The sequence below is a fragment of the Schistocerca cancellata genome, chromosome 1, assembly GCF_023864275.1.
Source record: "Schistocerca cancellata isolate TAMUIC-IGC-003103 chromosome 1, iqSchCanc2.1, whole genome shotgun sequence".
Lineage (NCBI taxonomy): Eukaryota > Metazoa > Arthropoda > Insecta > Orthoptera > Acrididae > Schistocerca > Schistocerca cancellata.
Genome location: NC_064626.1, coordinates 1,049,642,388 through 1,049,661,448, shown reverse-complemented (window position 1 = coordinate 1,049,661,448; position 19,061 = coordinate 1,049,642,388). Strand labels below are relative to the sequence as shown.

Sequence of the window (19,061 nt, the reverse complement as noted above, 5' to 3'; positions counted from 1 at the left end):
TGGGAATATTCAAAACCCTAACATTCCTAATTACAGACTCGGAATTCCGGAGTTTGACAGTACTTTTAGTACCATCACGGTGTATAAATTCCGTTTCATAACCAAATTTTGCCAGAAAGCGGTCTACACTCGCGGAAACGTTAAACTTAACAAAAATGCAGTATTCATCAGAGTCCAGCTGCATGGTATGAACAGATTCAGAATGAAGGCCAATTACCTCGGTAATCCAGTCGTGTATTTCAAGTGCAGAGGGCTGTACTCGACGGGTGTACTTGTCGAAGGTGAAAATCACGGTGTTTTTTCTCACGGAGTTTGCCATGGTGTTCTGCAGCGAAGAAATCTCGGACAACGCCGAAATCCCAACGGCACTTCGTAGAAAGATGACACGAAAGAAGATCAAATGCTCAATTGATAACGCTTAATTCACGTGCAAAACGTCAATAAACGAGCACAAAACACGAAAACACTGGCGTAAACACTGAACGTTCACGGAGCAAACTTGAGGAGCGTGCGACCGCTACGGCAGCTAATGCCAGACTGTAAAATATTCGGGGCTATCATGCCGTGGTCGGGTAAATTTCACATTAAAACCTAATGTTTTGTCTGAATCTGCGGTCGAGATTTTAAAGGGATTCGTAGTTTCTTTGGGTGTCCGAAACTGAATGACATTTGAATCCCAGGCTGAGAAAATACATCGTATCGTCCGTCACGGGGTGATACCAACAGCGGACCACAGGGCACCCTACAACGGCCAGTTGCGTCCGTATATTCAAAGGATGTAATGTCACGCCACGCGTAAACGGAATTTTGCTGCTGTCAGTAGCGAGCCAGGGTGCGATTAGGACACTGAAAGAAGCTACGATCCCCCTTGGAAATGTCCTCCGCAGATGGGGACGAAACGTTGGGATTTAATGTGAAATACATCCAACCCCAGCGTAATAGCGCTTAATATTTTAATAAAAAGAGATGGGCTCAGCCGGGATTTGAACCCGGGACCTCCTGCACCCAAAGCAGGAATCATACCCCTAGACCACTGAGCCAGCCGAAGTGGATAACACGCATACGTCTATGGCTGTAGCACGCTTTCCAGAGTGTGAGTTTGTCCTTGAGTCACGAAAACATCTCACGCCTATTGTAGGATCCTGATGCTGTTTTCGAACGTGAGCGTTTAATCGTGTGCTACTGGGTGTTGAGCCGAGAGGCTGTTCCCGTTTTATGCACAGTATTTTGATGAGCGACGAAATCGAATAGTTCAGGGACTGCGAACTGTGCTGTTACGTGCACACGCTGACTCGATTCTAACCTGAAAGATTTAGTGTTCTTTGTGTACTTTTCCTACGTAATGCTAAAAGTACGAAGGAAGCAATGTTGGATGCCATCGCCAGGTCGATGCAAAGTCATTAAAGGATGACATAAGTTCGGATAGCACAAGGATTTTGAAGAAAATCAGCGGTATCGTTTTCAAAAGAAACATACCGCCATTTCCCTGACTTATTTAGGGAAGGCAGGGAAAACCAAAATCCGAATTTCCGAACTGATTGTTGAAGATAGCTCTTCCCGAATCTTGCGACCGCCTTACACCTCGCTCGATTACAATGCAGAAGATTTAATCGCATATGTACTTTTTGTCAACTTTTTTTTTGTTTGCCTTAACCGAGAAATACTTTCGTCTTTGTGTAAATGGAATCCTTGGAAGTGACACACGTCCTAAGTACTAACTAATATTGTGGTGGAAATCTATGTCGAGTAGCATACATGAATGATGAAATTGTTACGGTAGCGGAAAGAAAATTATGACAAAAGTTGATAAGTGGTTAACGACCCATCGTCGAAGAGATCGTTAGATACCGTAGTTCGTACTGGACAAAGATCGGAGGCAGGGGGATAGGAAATGCTGTAAGCCTTTCGAAAGAAACATTCCGACCCTGGCCTTAATCAGTTTGTGGGCGCCACCGAAAAGAAATTTTTTGTATATTATTTATGATTTAATTTAAACAACTCTAAAATTCTTGCTTGTACAGTCTTAAACATGATATATTTATATGTTTACAAGTATGGCTCATACACCATCCTATGCGACTGAAATAAAAATCTTACGCGTTTCGATTTATTTCAAACCATCTTTAGTGGTCACTGTAACAATGTGGTGTCTCTCAGAAATCTTGTTTTCAAGATCGTAAATGGTTCCCATATTTTTACATTACTATTGTCAGACAGTGTTAAATTACAATTATTATCCACTATTTTTTTTGTCTTACTACTTCATTCCAGAGGGGAAGACTGCCAAAGATCTTTTCAGTGCCGATGCACACCTGGCTCAGACACTTACGTAATCGGCGAAATGCCGCGAGTAATGAGGGTAATAGACAAGGGGCACTACTTTCGTAATGTGTGGATAAGTTGAAATTTGGGTCTGCGGGAGGCGTGCTTGGGTAGTCCGTATAGTTGCAATGGCCACTGTGTTTAGATGGCTTAGTGGTCGTTGACACCTCAGCTTAGCATCTTTGGTGAGAGGATTCGCTGGTCACTCTAATAAAAAAAAATCTGAGTCAATGGATGTACGATGAACTGGAGCGGGTGTCACGGGACGTCCGCCTCAAACAAATGCAAGGAACAATAACGAACAAAATGAGATTTAAAAAAATAAAAACATGGTGAGAGCAACTGTCTAGTAAACAGTAGACCTGGGTTCGAATGCCAGTCCTGCACAAGTTTCCACTTTCCCCATTGATTTACATCAGTATCCACCCACAACCAATTTCTGTACGTCTTTCCTTCCTCATTGGTTACAAATCAAGACATTTTGTGGTCAGTGTGATGCTGCACGGAACGTCAAACTGGGCCTGGCACTCCCCAGCTAGGTAGCGGTTAAGGAAAACACTGCGTAAATAACATGCAGGGAGCGGATGGTAACAAAGTGTGTGAGTGAGGGCAAAGTGACCATTTTGCAGAAACCACCAGTAATCGTGCTGCACTTTCTCCCCTTTGGAAGACGTTGTCAGTGGTCATTCCATTGAACAATGGAAGCTCATCATATTACGCATGTGGAAAGTAATAGTCATCTGGACAGAGGAAGTTCCGAGGTTCAGTCATGTCAGGTGTGATACGGAGACAATAATGTGTCAGTTGCCAAATGATGGACAACACGCATGTGAAGTGTTGTTCACTGGTGTCCAGGAGTGACAGTCACGGCAGAGGACAGATCCATTAATCCAATAGTGTGGAGCCGGTGTCTCATCGCATGTCTTCTTTGTTGATGATTTGATACCATGTTATGTGCATGTTGGTGGGCAGAAAGTGGTGGTGCATTGTTTTCCACACTCGTTGCCAATGGACAGTTCGGTACTACCACATTATGTAGAACCACTGGCAGAAGGGCGGTATAAAAATCTTTTGCTTTTGGCAGACGTGTTGTGGGAAGATCCTAGATCACATAGCTGTATTCGAGAATAAATGTCGATACATGAGCGAGCCGAGTTGAGACCTGAGTTGCAATGTGCACCACAAACGCCAGCAGGACATAACAGACCAGCTTCAGACGACCTGTGAAGGAGGAGTGTTGACTGGACTATCATTTGCACATATTGCTCATGTAGAGGGCAGTTTGTCTGTGCCAAAATGTTAACCAGTCCCAGCCCTCCATCATGCATGGGTAGGATGAGTGTGTCATAATATGCTTTGAATACATATCCAGTGGACAGGAAATAACCAAAGTCCACTGAGGTCTGAGACCTGTCACCTCCTAGGGGGAGGACTTGTGCTATGTGATTGGCTTTCGGTGCGAGATAGTGGTTCAGGTATTCCACATGTTGGGGTGATTCAAGTCCTACAGCAGGTTCTGGCACACCATCACGTGTACGATCTATAGTAACCATCGATAGTTCGCCCTAGCTGTTCTGCACACGTGCTTCATAAACATGACCCACATACATCTCAGTTCAGTAACTGATGGAATGGAGGCAACGGCGCCTAACCTGAGACTGCCAGATATCCAACACTGCCAACTTGTTGAAGTTCACCAGACTCGCCATAGCCTGTATGTAACACTCAATCCAGTTCATTACACTGCAGACTTCATCAGCAGAATGAACCAACAGGAGCAGGTAGTCAGTGTATGCCCAACAGCGGAAGGTGATGCGCCATAGGGTGATGTATGCAGCTGAGTCACTCACAGAGTGCCTCGGACGTGATTACATAAAGGTTGTTAGAAAGGGGGCAACCTTGTTGTAGAGATCTCTTAATGGATATTGGGCTGGATGTCCCTCTGTTGACATGGACTTGAGAGCTGGCTGCTACCAAAAGCACCATAGAGTTTGAAATGGGCTCTGTGGAAATCATATTCAATTCATCACCTGTAGCAGGAATTGAAGGAGCATTCTATGGAAGACCCAATTGAAATCGGTGGAGATGATCACCACACTCAGGCAGCATGGCGAGGCGATCACTGTTAGGTCTGTGCAGTAGCTGGTGGCCATTTGTACGTTGGCATGTCCCCACTGTGATGTCTCTTCTGTAGTGAAGATAATCAACAGTGCGTCTTAATGGTGTCTGCCAAAAGCCTGAGGAATATCTTGTAGTCGGCTTTGAAAGTTGCAGGAGGTCGACAGTCATTGACCGATTGCCCCCACAGGCTTGGATTCGGGTACAAGAAGTCCTTCAACTAAAGTAGGTGGGACATTGCTGTCCAGGAAAAAATTGTAACCCAGCATGGCATCATGAAGCCACAGAAGGTCCAGTAAAACTCGATTGGGAATTCATCAAGCCCTGCAGTCTTAATTGACAACACCCCTGCTCAAGGCATCCCACACCTGCTCAAGCAAGACTTCTTATGTTAATGCCATCCATCATTGTTGCCATGTCGATAATTAGTGTCACGTGCTGTAACACTTGTGCAGTGACCTTGTCATCTATGGTTCATTCTTGGTAAAGATAACGAAAATGATCCTCCATGGCTTTCACTATGGTTGCTTGCGTTGTACAGGAGCGACCATCTCGTGTTATAAGTCAATGTCGGAGCATGTCTACCAGAATGTGGTGCATGGTATATACCTCTGCAGCCATTCAGTCATCAACGACAGTATGTGAGTTTTAATTTGGTGTTGTTCTCATTATCTGTCCGACAGTAGGGTAGACTGTTGAGGTTCCTGAGTGCTGCGTAGTAAATGTCCAATGTGTTCCAGTGTAACGCAGCCATGTCCCCACCAAACTGCATAAGTGTCCCCTGGATTGCTGCAGAGAAGTCACCACAGCAATGTCAAGTGGTGTTGGGAGAAGTCAATCACAGTCTGCCCACGTTGCGGCGACCTGCTGTCTGAGTCCTGGAAGTGAGTTACGTTCATCTTCCTTCCATAAGCTGTTACTGTGCCAGCCTTGTTGGGGTTGTAAATGCATCGTATAGATGTAGACGCTGTGATCGAACAAGGCCAAAGGCCATTGTTTAGTGGCCATCACTCCCTGACACACATGAGCAATCCATTTGGCTCGGTGAACGACTGGTAAGATGCATGTCTCCAGAGCTATCGCCAGGTACTGTTTCACAGATGGCGTGCATGTAAGTATCGTGAATCACCATACCCATTTCCAAACAAGGCACATAGTGTGGGATTTGATCCCTGAGGTAGGATGCAATTAAAATCACTGGCGAAAACACTGTGTTCATACCATCCTATGAAAAGTGGAATGGAGGAGGAGGAGATTAGAGTTTAACGTCTCGTCGACAAGGAAGTCATTAAAGATGGAGCCGAAGCTCAGATTAGAGAAGGATTGGGAAGGCAATCGACCATGCCCTTTCAAAGGGCATCCTGGCATTTGCCTGAAGCGATTTAGGTAAATCAAGGAAAACCTAAATCAGTATGGCTGGATGCGGGTTTGAACCGTGTTTGTCCCAAATGCGAGTCCAATGTGATAACCATTGCGCCAGCTCACTTGGTAAGGAAGGCAATTTCCATCGAGTAGAACCTGGACTGGTCACGATGTTTGGTGGTGTCAACTGGTGCTTAAATATTAATGAATCATGTTTTTAGTACTGTGACCACTAATCCTCGAGTGGAGGGGAGTTACGTGGTATCGGTGGTTTCGATACTGACATCCACTAAAATCGACATGCCAGTGTCTGTGGCACTGCCAGACATCCATGTACATTGTGTAATCCTAAAGTCCAGGTGTGCTTTTGATTGCAGTTCTTGCAGGAATGAGAAGTCAATTCGTGTGGCTTCTATTGTTTCTCTAAGGAGTTGGGTCTATGCAGGGGAGCTAACCATATTGATATTCAAGACTGGCGATACTGTGGTTGGGCACGGTTATCTGTGGTGATGGTGAAGAGAATCAGACATCACGAGTGATGCCATGGCCTGCCAACGTGGACCTCCTGGTGTTGTTCAGACTGGATGGTCCAGCAATACCTCAGCAGCTCCGGATCTGGGGCTCATGATGTGGGCATGGTGGTATGTTCATGTTCCATGAGGTTGTAATGGTTGACAGGAAGAGACCAAGTGGCATCTCAGCCTGCACTGGAACTTTCGTTTTGATTACTGTTCATTGCAGAGGACTGAGATATGCATGCTGCTCACCCCACCATTCATTCTGCAGCGATACATTCGGTGGCAAAGGTATCAGCCTTGGTGTCGTGCAGGATCAGTTCTTCTTCCTCTTGTGAGTGGGAGTGCCGTGTTTCTACACAGTCGTGTGGCATCATTACAGCATTTCAGTGAACGCTGTTTTTGTGTGTGGCCTTCGGTATCAGATGCGGGCATTGACTCATGCTTCACTGGCACAAAGGCTTTGTTTGGTGCGATAAGTGGATTGCCTGCCATCCTGCTATCGGTGGGTCCAGCAGTGTTCGTTGGTATCACTGGTGTTGTACGGAATTCTTCCAATGGTCAGGCTGATTGACTGGGCAGGTGTTAGTCTGTGGAAGGTTGTTCCAATACAGCAACATCGGTCTGTTTCGTCTTGACAGGCAGAGATGTCGTGAGTGCCACCATGTAAGTTTTTGGGAGGATTATTGGCATGAGTGGAGGTACCTTGTCCTCCACTGGAAGTTGAGTGGTCTGATGCTGGAGGCACTTGGAAGGTAGATGACGTTTCTTACCACATCAGGAATAAATTTTAGACTGGCTATCATAAATAACCATGGCCCACCAGCCTCCTATCTGGAAGTATGATGATAAGTGTCATAGGATTCAATAGGCATCTAATGTACTCTGTTAAGAAGTGAATATGTCTTAAATTGAGTCTAATTTTGTACGAAAGGTAGCTCGAATATGCATATAGAGTGTAGTCCCATTCCAGGATGGTATGCCTCGACTTTTCCAACGTTTCCGATTGTGTGGTAGAAGAAGAGTCCTTGCTTCATCTCTTAAAGAACCTAGTTACATTTAGAGCCATTAAAAGGTTTGACATACACCATATAACCTATGATCGAAATGTGGATGCTGATGATGTCGACAGAGGGTTCTTGGCCTCCTCTTTTCAAAAGTGCTCGACATATAGTGCCTTTGGTCTAGCAAAGTCGTTTCGAAAAGCGAATTTCAATACCGATCTTCTGTATAGATTCGCCATGATCTTGTCGCGCTGTGGGGTCACGTTAGTGTAGGCTGGAGGAAGTAAAGATGGTGAACGTACTCTCGCTGCACCTGGAAGCACACAGTATGTCCAGTCCATTTGGCTGCTACAGCCAGACTGACAACCTAACATGGGTCGGTAGTTGCCTAGCCTGGCTGCGGTTACTCTCCGTCAAATAATGTGCAATGACACACAGATGGTGCAGTGAGTCCATTACTTGTTCAGGTGTGGAGGGGTTACAATTTGCTTGGTGCACAAGACGGCGATCCTCCTTTGTTGCTCGTAAGTTGTCGATTGGAACCTTGATGACGGGTATGCCTGTCCTCACGTTCCCATGCAGTCCAGCATTGGTCCACTGTCACATCTGAATGTCCCACAAGTCTGACTATTTAACGACTGGACCTCTTGGCCAGATGGAGATCCAGAATGAGACCCCTTCAGACTCTCTGAAGTGCTGATAACGCGATCTCAGACGAGTATGCAGCATCTTCGTGTCCTTCACAGTAATCACTCAGCATCTGACACTGTTCAGGCCACTTACGTACCCTACCAGGCCTGGTAACAACGTTAAACACAAACAACATTAAAGCACTCTGGTGGCTATTCGACATGTCACGGAGAATCGCAACTTTAAATTATATACATAAACATCAATGGTGCCTGTGTAAGAAACTTTCATTGACATTAGAATATGCCTTCTGGGAACTTTACTTTTGTTGTCAGGCAGTGTACATGAAAACAGTTCTACGCAAGCCATCTTAAGATGCCTGGCAGAGAATACTTCCGGCATCAATATCTTGTCTTACCTTCCCAGCTCCACTCGCGAAAGGTGCGTGGGCAGGAAGACAGTCGAATGGCGTCGTTGTAGGTTTGCCGAGTCAAAAAATAGAAAATATGGACTCGACGTTATATTTAGACAGAAATTTTGCCCTAAAAGCCTGACTACCTGTTTTGAATAGAAATAGTGGGTTGAGTATTTTCAGTCGCTTGTTAGTAACCAATTACAGTCAGTTTTTTTGAAAGGTCAACATTAAATGAGCTTAAACTAAAAGAATGGGATCAGTAAACAGCCTTGATAAATTCGCATTATGATGGTAACTTCTAATTGCTGTCTTGTCCGTGCGATAATCATATGTCAGAATAAATTGAAAGTTCATCATTAAACAGCATAAATAATTACCTATTTTTCGGGAAATGAAAACGAAAAGATATTCATCAATTTTGGTTATTTCAATTAAATTTACAAAGAATAATCTCTAGGTGAGTATTAATATTTTTCTTTTGAATCCACCTTATCAAGAACGTTCTTTTCCGTGGAAATCATTTCGTATAACTTTTGGCAGTATAATCTAGGTTACACATCATCATCATCATCTTTGTGACTGCGTCCGTTTGCAGTTTATTGTGTTCCTTTTTTCCACTGGGCGTACATGAACACCCCTTGAACGTTGGCATTTTGGCCTGGAACTGCAAACTAATAATTTGCCAATATCAATAGTTCCGAATAAAATGTTATTTAGTGATTTGAAATAACAATTCCATTTTTCATGCGCCGAAACCTTTCTAAAGGCGGAGTCGCTTTCTGTATTTTCCATAAATATAAAATTTTGCCAATGACCGAAGATAATTTACTTTCACCCTCCTTTTAGAATGGGATTTATCCTTGTGCTTTTTCTTATTCCTTACTACAGTTATTCCTCACGCTTACATCAAACGATTCGAACAGGCCTTAATTGTGCGTTCTCTACTTTATCCATAAAAAACCTAACTAAAGTCATACATTCTAGACCATAATATATTTCTCAGAACACGACCACATGAAGCCGGACACTTATCAACGCTACCTCAGTATGTGTCATGATGTCTGTGAATTTCACGTCGTTTTTACTCAGCAAGACGTATGTGAGAGAACGTAATACTTTGCCCGACTCTTCTTGGGATTTCAGTTGTGAACTAGTCAGTACTACACAACGCTTCTCTTGAAGCGCCTGCCACTGGAGTTTGTTGTGGATCTGCGTAACGCACTCACTATTACTAAAAGATCCCGTGGAGAAACTTGCTGTTACAAGCAACACTACTTCCAGTAATAATGAGCTTAGTACTTGCTTCAAGGGCCGATCATATTCAAATTATTCCTTTTCATAGATTCAGTATTGTGCTGCACTTCAGAATTGTAACAATTGCTGTCTAACTACCAGTTCTAAACTGCAACTCGTATGCTTGGGCTACCGGCCATCGCCTTCACTTCACTCACCTGGCCTTTGGAGTTGTGAACGGAGTTCTCAGAACTTGCCCCGACAGGACGACAAGGGCTTAAAGAAAATGTTTTGACTATCTGGTAAGTGACTCTGTATGTTAGCCGCCGTGAGTAGAAGACAAATATTTGAATAAATTTGCTGGAAACTTATCGGCGTAAATACAGCTTAAGACGAACATACTGTTGTTGTTAGGTTCAGCTAAGGAACCTTGACAAAGATCAGGTTAAGAACTGCTGCCATGCAGCACGTCTAGCAGCGCAGGAGATCCGCGGCAACGGCCGAACAGTGGCGCCCACTTCGCGTGAGGCGTCTCTGTCGTGCCTCAGAAGATGAGCTGTCGGCTGCGTCCTTGTGCGGTGAAAGTGTTACTGCCGATAGGTAAGTAACATACACTTGGCTCAGTGGTCTAGGGGTATGATTCCTGCTTTGGGTGCAGGAGGTCCCGGGTTCAAATCCCGGCTGAGCCCTTCCATTTTGGCCTCCAGTAATAGTGGTCCCCCCGAATGTATCGTGTACTGAGCATTCTCGACATCAGTAGTATTGCTTCTTGGAAATACTACTTAAAAGAGTAAATGACCCTGTAAATGCCCTCTTATTACAATAGCAACGGCGTGTTAGACAATTCCCATCGAACTGTGCAACACCTTCCGCACAGCTGCAACTTATTGTGTCTCGTTTTGTTTGTGTTGTGTTATATTATGTTATTTCGGGTTATCTTGCAGATGTGGATTACTGCAACATGTACTGATTGATGATATGTAAGAAACAAAGCAGAAATACTAAAAGTTCAGCAACAGGTGGTTGTAAGAAAATGTTATAACACACTGGTGATACTGCAAAGTGACAAGACTTTCGGACAACAGGAAAGTTACCGTAACGAGGAAACACCATTCTAGACATTTCTAAAGACAATTTTGAGAACGGTCTTACCAAAATAGGGAAACATGTAAGTGTGACAGTTACTGTTCATCTTACACGTTGCAGATTTAGATGATAGCATTAGTTACTATCTCAGACTTACCGCAGTTATTTACGAGGGGATACTACGAGAAAAAAATGGCACCAATGAATAAGGTCAATAGTTGAAGAGAACTGCTCAAATATGTGGGATCCATACCATGCTGGAATAGCAACAGACTTCAAGCGCATGTAAAGAAGAGGGGTGGGAATGATGACAGTCATGTTTGACTGTGTAACAGAAACCCTGAAAAATCACAATTAATGTAACTGTAACGTTAAAGAAGATGGCGTAAATTCCGCAAAAAACTACTTGGAAAACTCCAAGAACCGGTTTTTCATGCTGGTTCTAGGAATGTTACCCAGTCCGCTGGGTATATATCCAGTAGAGACAGAGCAGATAAAATTACACAAATAGCAGCTCGCACAGACGTCCACAACGCACCATTCTTCCCACGCCCCATCCGTGATTGGAAGGTTAGGAACCTTATTATATTATACAATCACAAACACTCTTTGCCACATAATTCATAGCTCAGATACAAGTAACAGTATTACACAGGAGTTTAAGAAATTTGTAAACTACAAACATTCGCTGATGCAGCGCTTCATATTTCTCCTTATTGCTTCGTTGCTAGAAGAAAATAATACGTGTCTTGTGGGTCAACCTTAATGCACAGCACTGCTACACTCAAACGAATTTGAAGAAATTCGTAAACTATGAACATTCGCTGATTCTGCGCTTCATATTTCTCCTTATTGCTTCACTGCTAGAAGAAAATAATACCTGTGTTGTTGGTCAGCCTTAATACGCAGCACTGTTACACCCGAACAAATTTTTGGGAAAATTGTCCCATTTTCCAACTTTCCTCATAACATAAACCCTCCTCTCTGCCCTCAAATGGGAGCTTTGAAATATTTAATTTGTCGTAGCGTGTGGAACTAATCTCTGTAGGGATATCGATAGAGACGTAAGACGCGGACGTTTGCACATTTGCCGAAGTTTTGTAGAGTAATTAACAAGAGATGGGTTTTAGGTATTCAAAAAACGCGCGAAGTGCAAGTTGAGAAAATAGACGAGGGTTTGAATCAATACTGCAACGAATGCGAGTCTAGTGTATTGGATAAAATACCAGCGTGTTCTAATCCGCTGTGTTGCTTGTGTGTTAGCACTGACAACTCCATGCAAACGTCGCTGCTATCGGTCGTTATGTGAAGTGCGTCAGCCACTGCGCTGACATTGTGGATCTCGGAATACTGAATCCCCCAACAATCTCCCATGCGTCTAGCTCCAACTACCACTCCGCGTTCAAAGTCGTCGTGCGGCCATAATCAGGTCGAAACCTTTTGACATAAATCATATGAGTATAAAGAACAATTTCGCCCAAGTACTGCCCTTTCATAACTTGTGTACTTGATACTAACGCCATCTTATACGTGCGTATTACTATCCCGTGACTTTTGTCATGTCGGTGTACACGGGATATTAAATGATAATCTTAATTTGTTCCTACAAATGCTATATGGGTTCTCAAAATGTTCATTATCTTCGTAAGGCGAAGAATTAATTAACACTATTGTGCAGTAAAAACCACATTTGTTTATTAGGAGGTAATAACGAAGTTTTTTGGCTCCTTTGAAAGTGTTCAAATCTTACCAATATTCACAATCCGTAGAGTAACATAACTCCTGAGCCAGTTTGAGGTGTAGGTAATCAACTGACCTTGCGGGGGTGGGGTGGGGACACCACTCAATTAAAATGGTATGACGTGAGTACATGTCAGAAATATTGCAGTTAATTTATTAGCTACTTCATTTCCAGAAAGTAACGCTAGTGTCAAATTTTTGTACCACGGATCGTGGACCATATGCTGGGCATTGAAAATGTCATCAGAACCATGGTACAGCCCTTAAAGGCTACAGGTAACAAGACAGAACATAAGAGGTGTAAAATGCAAACTTTCACGGTCGAAAATATTATAATTTATAAAATATTCGGGGCTATCATGCCGCGGTCGGGTAAATTTCACATTAAAACCTAATATTTTGTCTCAATCTGCGGAGGAGATTTTAAAGGGGGTTCGTAGTTTCTTTGAGTGTCGGATACTGAATGACGTCTGGATCCCGGGATGAAGAAAATACATACGTATCGTCCGTCACGGGGTGATACCAACAGCGGACCACAGGGCACCCTACAACGGCCAGTTGCGCCCGTATAATCGAAGTATGTAATGTCACGCCACGCGTAAACGGAATTTTGCTGCAGTCGGTAGCGAGCCAGGGTGTGATTAGGACACTCAGCGAAGCTACGATCCCCCTTGGAAATGTCCTCCGCAGATGGGGACGAAACGTTGGGTTTTAATGTGAAATACATCCACCCATCCATATTTTAATAAAAGAGATGGGCTCAGCCGGGATTTGAACCCGGGACCTCCTGCACCCAAAGCAGGAATCATACCCCTAGACCACTGAGCCAGCTGAAGTTGATAACACGCATACGTCTTTGGCTGTAGCACGCTTTGCAGAGTGTGAGTTTGTCCTTGAGTCACGAAAACATCTCACGCCTATCGTAGGATCGTGAAACCGTTTGCGAACGTGAGCATTTAATCGTGTGCTACTGGGTGTTGAGCCGAGAGGCTGTTTCCGTTTTATGTACAATATTTCGACGAGCGACCAAATCGAGTAGTTCAGGGACTGCGAATTGTGCTGTTACGTGTACACGCTGACTGGATTCCAACCTGAAAGATTACTATAGTGTTCTTCGTTTACTTTTCCTACGTAATGCTAAAAGTATGAAGGGAGCATGTTGGATGCCGTCGCCAGGTCGATGCGAAGTCATAAAATGCGGGACATAAGCTCGGATAGCACAAGGATTTTGAAGGAAATCAGCCGTATCATTTTCAAAAGAAACATATCGCCATTTCGCTGACTTATTTAGGGAGAGCATGGAAAACCAAAATCTGAATTTCCGAACTGATCGTTGAAGACCGCTCTTCCCAAATCTTCCGACCGCCTTACGCCTCGCTAGACGACAATTCAGAAGATTTAATCGCATATGTAGTAAGACCTTTTTTTGTCAACTTCTTTTAATGAGGTTTGCCTAAACCGAGAAATAGTTTCTTCTTTGTGTAAATGTAACTCCTGGAAGTGACATATGTGCTACGCACTAACTAATATTCTGGTGAAAATGTACGTCGAGTAGCATACCTGAATGTTGTTGTTACGGCAGCGGAAAGAAAATATTGAAAAAATGCCAAGGGAAGTGGCGAATAGGATTTTGGCTGCTTTTGGCCACTTCGTCAGCCGCGGGCACATCTTCCAAGTCAAATACCAAACGTTGGCTCTACCGACTGAGAGCGGTGGATTGAATCTTACAGACGTGTACAATAAAGCACAAGCATTGTATGTCTGTAAAACATATAAATCGTGGAAGCGGTCAGTCAATAGTGTTGCCGCATTTCTGTTAAATGAAATAGCGCCGGCCAGCCAGAACGCCCCAATTGACGTTCACGACATCCCAAATGAACTTTACCACCTTAAACATTTCTTCGTAGAATATAGCTACATTAGACTGGGAACACCCGAGAAAGATGTAATCAAAGTCAAGAAAATCTATCAAAAGTTAATGAAATTTCAGAGCAAGAACATCATAGAGCAAAAACACATCGGTCGCTCTTGCATGATATCTGGAGGAAGATACACCACCCGCATTTACCAACAAAAGAGTGGTCATTGTGGTATTATTTTGTGAATAGGAAATTTCCAACGAACTCCAGACTACATTCCATTCATCTGGCTGATTCCCCTTTGTGTACCAGTTGCAACCTGGTTGACACAGACGAACATCAATTTGTCTGTGGAAATGCAAATAACATATGGTTGTCAATCAGAAAAAAATAGTAACTATGCAGAGAAAACCGCCTTATTTGATAACGCCACCGTGCCTTTTATACCCATAAGAAGAACTACACCCCGCCTCGAAGAAAAATGCCGTCAACTGGTTGAAGGGACACGCGGTATTTTACCTACTGTCCATTAAAGAAAGGAGCGAATTAGATTTCTGGACGTACATCTCCGACCAGCATCACAAGCTACTACGCATCAACAGTTACTATGATACATACACCAACTTCCTCAGAAGAACCGTCATGTGAACTCGAATTTTCGATGATGCGATTCAGAAACATGGAGAAACGAGAGACAATCTGATCTTTGAAAAACACGTACGATCAAATGACGAACACCACTTTCTGGTATAGATTTGCGTTTCTTCTAAACTGTCAAGGAACCTGTAATTAATTTTAGTTTGTTTTATTACTTTTAAACATCAGTCGAAAATTATGTAATGTAGAATGTTATGACCAATAAATTGAACATCTTTCAAAAAAAAAATCAGGTTAAGAAACGCTGTCGTGCAGCACGTCTAGCGACGCAGGATATCCGCGACAACGGCCGAACAGTGGCGCCCACTTCGCGTGAGGCGTCTCTGTCGTGCCACGGAAGATGAGCTGTCGGCTGCGTGCTTGTGCGGTGAAAGTGTTACTGCCGGTAGGTATGTAACTTACAGCTGGCTCAGTGGTCTAGGGGTATGATTCCTGCTTTGGGTGCAGGAGGTCCCGGGTTCAAATCCCGGCTGAGCCCATCTCTTTTATTTTAAAATATGGATGGTTGGATGGATTTCACATTAAAACCCAACGTTTCCTCCCCATCTGCGGAGGACATTTCCAAGGGGATGCCGGCACGGTAGCTCAGTGTGTTCGGTCAGAGAGCTGGTTGGCCTCTGTAATAAAAAAACTGAGTGGAAGGATCTACAAACGATCTTGAACGGGTGTCATGTGACGTCCGCAACGACTAAACACAACGATCAACAACGAACAAAATGAAAAAAAAAAATGGGGGGATGATCCCTGCTTTGGGTGCAGGAGGTCCCGGGTTCATATCCCGGCTGAGCCCTTCCATTTTGGCGTCCAATAACAGTGACCCCCCGAATGTATCGTATACTGAGCATTCTCGAAATCAGATATACTGCTTTATGGTTAAACAAAGTAAAAGAGTAAACGGCACTACAGATGCTCAACATTACAGTGTCAGAGTCCTGTTAGGCAATTCCCACCAAATGTTCCGATACCTCCGCACAGGTTCTGCATCAGATTTTCGAGTCTGATTTAGCTAACGTTATGTTATTTCGCTTCTTCTTTCTCGCTATTGCTTCGTTGCTAGAAGATAATAATGCGGGTCTTGTGGGTCAATCTTAACGCAAATTACTGTTACGCCCAAACTAATTTTTGGGAAGGTTTTGCCCATTTTCCAACCTTTCTCCTAACGCAAAACCTCCTCTCTGCTCTGGAGTGAGAGGCTTGAGACACTTCATTTGTCTTAAAGTGGGGACGTTCCGTCAGTAGCGAAATCGATAGAGGCGTAAAACGAGGACGTTTGCACATCTGCCAAGGTATGGTGGAGTAACTACCACGGTATGGGCTATTTTTACACAGTGTCCGTTTGCCTGAACTCTCAGAACAATTAAGATGAATGGAGTAGCCATACAGAATGATATAGATGAAACTAGCTGAAATTAATTTGTGATCAAAATTTTGAAGCTGCAACAACCACACAAGGTTAAGTTTAGTATATGTGAGCTTCCTTTAACAGGCGAAATCAAAGTCACATAAAATTACTGCTGTTCGATGGAATAGAATATGATGATCAGTTACATTTCACGTAACCACTGACTATAGTATCTATACTGTCGGAGCTGGCGCCTGCAAGGTTTCTGCGGGCGCGCGAGCGGCACTTTGAACATCGCCATCAACGAGGAACCTCCAGGCCACCGACCAATGAAGACAGCCAGGACGGTGTTATAAGCGGGGGTGAGGGGGGGGGGGCCGCATCTGGGCACGAGGAGCTCGTTGGTGCCGAAGTACCGGCAATCATTCAGTGCACTTGGACACATGCCTGTGTCGGGCTTCTGCTTGTAGTTAACCAAGTCTGCAACAAGTGGTCAACAGTGTGGCAGGTCTTTCGCCAAATTGAGCACAGTATATTTATTTGAAGTGCACTTGTGTCAACTAATCCTTTGCTTGGTTGTGGAGATTCCTGCGGCTACCTAACACCCATTTATTATTAGCAGCGAGGACATAACATTTGGCTACCGATTCGCGACTTCACACTGATAGCTCGGTGTCTTACGCAACAAATACAAAACACAGCTTTTTATGGGGTTTAAAGCTCTGATTCTTTATTCGACTACTGTATGATTCGACTCTGCGCCCGACCATCCTGTCTTGGAAATGTATACTGTTTCCCTAAATCAGTGAAATGAATATTGCGCTACCTCGTTTCCTTCTCCATTCTTGCACAGTTACACCTTGAGATCCGCCTCAAATGACAGTGCACAATGATGTGACAAATGTCATGGGATATCGGACTTACTTTTGCCCAGCGTAGTGCAGCAACTCGACGTGGCATAGGCTCAAAAAGTCGTTGGAAGTCCCCTGCAGAAATATTGAGCCACGCTACCTCTGTGGTCATCCATAATTGAGAAACTATTCCCGGTGCAGGATTTTGTGCACGAACTGACCTCTCGAATGTGTCCCATAAATCTTCAATGCGATTCATATCGGGCGATCTGTGTGGCAAATCATTCTCTGTAACTGTCTAGAATTTTCGTCAAACCAGTTGCGTACAATAATGGCCTTGTGGCATGGCGTTTTATCATCCACACAAATTCCATCGTTCTTATTGAACATGGAGTCCAAGAATCGCTGCAGATGGTCTTCAAGTAGCCGAACATAAACGAAGACCCAGTCCTTTCCATTTAAACACAGCCCGTAACATTATGGAGTCACCACCGGGCTGAATAGTGACTTGTTGACGATTTGTGTCCATGGCTTTGTGGGGTCTGCGCCACTCTCGAACGCTACCATCATCTCTTACCAATTGAAATTTGAACTCATCTGGCCAGGACACGGTTTTCCAGTTGTCTAGGGTCCAACCGATGTGGTCACGAGCCCAGGAGAGGCACTGCAGGCGATGTCGTGCTGGGAGCAAAGGCACTCATGTCGGTCGTCTGCTGCCATAGCCTATAAACACCGAATTACTCCGCATTGTCATAACGGATACGTTCGTCGTACGTCCCACACAGGTTTCTGCGATTATTTCATGCAGTGTTGCGTGTGTGCTACGCAAACGCCGCTACTCTCTGTCTTAAGTGAAGGCCGTCGGCCACTGCGTTGTCTGTGGTGAGAGGTAAGGGCTGAAACTTGGTATTCTTGGCTCACTTTAGACACTGTGGATCTCGGAAAAAGGAATCCCCTAATGATTTCTGGATGTCCCAAGCACCTAGTCCCAACTGCCATACCGTGTCAAAATCTGTTGATTCCCGTCGTGCCGCCATAATCACGTCGGACACCTTTTTACATAAATCACCGGAGCACAAATGACAGCTCCGCCAACGTATTGCCCTTTTATACCTTGTGTACACTATACTATCACCATCTGCATATATGCATATTGCTATACCATGACTTTTGTCGCCTCAGTGTAGGCGGGACATGAAATGACAAAATTCATTTCTTCCTATGAATCCTAATTGGCTTTTTTCAGTTGTTCATGATATTGGCAAGGCAAAGAAATGATTAATGTAACCGTTTTGGAATAATTACAAATGTTTATTACGAGGGAATAACTGTTTAGTGACTTGTCTATAAGTGTTCAAAATCTTACCCCATTCCGCAACAATAAACAACAACACAATGACTGAGCCAGATGGCACTGTAGGTAATGCATTGGCTGCCGTGGGACGCGATCCAAATAAAAAAAGATGAGAGACGAGTAGGAGCATCCAGAAAGTAACGACACTGTCAAATTTTTGTACTACGAATCGTCACCACTGTATAAACTCACGTTTGGATCGTATGCTGACTTCTGAAAATCTCACTGGAGATCCCCTCCGTCAGCAGATCGATGGTACAGAGGTTGTAGGCTCAGACGACAGGACTGAACATAAAGGTTGTAAAATATAAACTTTCACGGCCGGGACTGTCACAAACAATAAAATATTCCGCGCTTTTATTCCGCGGTCGCATGGATTTCATGTTAAAATCCAACGTTTCGCCCTCATCTGCAAGGTCATTTTGATGGGGGATCTTAGCTTCTTTGATTATCCCAAACTGAATGAAATTTGGATCCCGGTGCTGATGAAGAGGTGTATGAGTTTTCCACCACGGGGTGATAGCAACAGCGGACGTCGGCAACAGACAACGCCCAGTTGCGCCCGAATTTTCA

The 19,061-nt window shown here is 44.0% G+C and overlaps 1 protein-coding gene and 4 non-coding genes across 5 annotated transcripts in view; 2 read left to right on the top strand and 3 right to left on the bottom strand.

Annotated features, from left to right (window-relative positions):
* The window catches only part of LOC126090494 (uncharacterized), a 687,867-nt gene that overhangs the window by 539,402 nt on the left and 129,404 nt on the right, over positions 1–19,061 (bottom strand). The gene's annotated exons all lie outside the window — the stretch shown is intronic.
* Positions 969–1,040, bottom strand: Trnap-ugg (transfer RNA proline (anticodon UGG)). The gene has a single exon. It is a non-coding gene; the product is annotated as a tRNA-Pro (tRNA).
* On the top strand, positions 10,217–10,288 carry Trnap-ugg (transfer RNA proline (anticodon UGG)). The gene has a single exon. It is a non-coding gene; the product is annotated as a tRNA-Pro (tRNA).
* On the bottom strand, positions 13,182–13,253 carry Trnap-ugg (transfer RNA proline (anticodon UGG)). Its single transcript has one exon. It is a non-coding gene; the product is annotated as a tRNA-Pro (tRNA).
* Positions 15,348–15,419, top strand: Trnap-ugg (transfer RNA proline (anticodon UGG)). Its single transcript has one exon. It is a non-coding gene; the product is annotated as a tRNA-Pro (tRNA).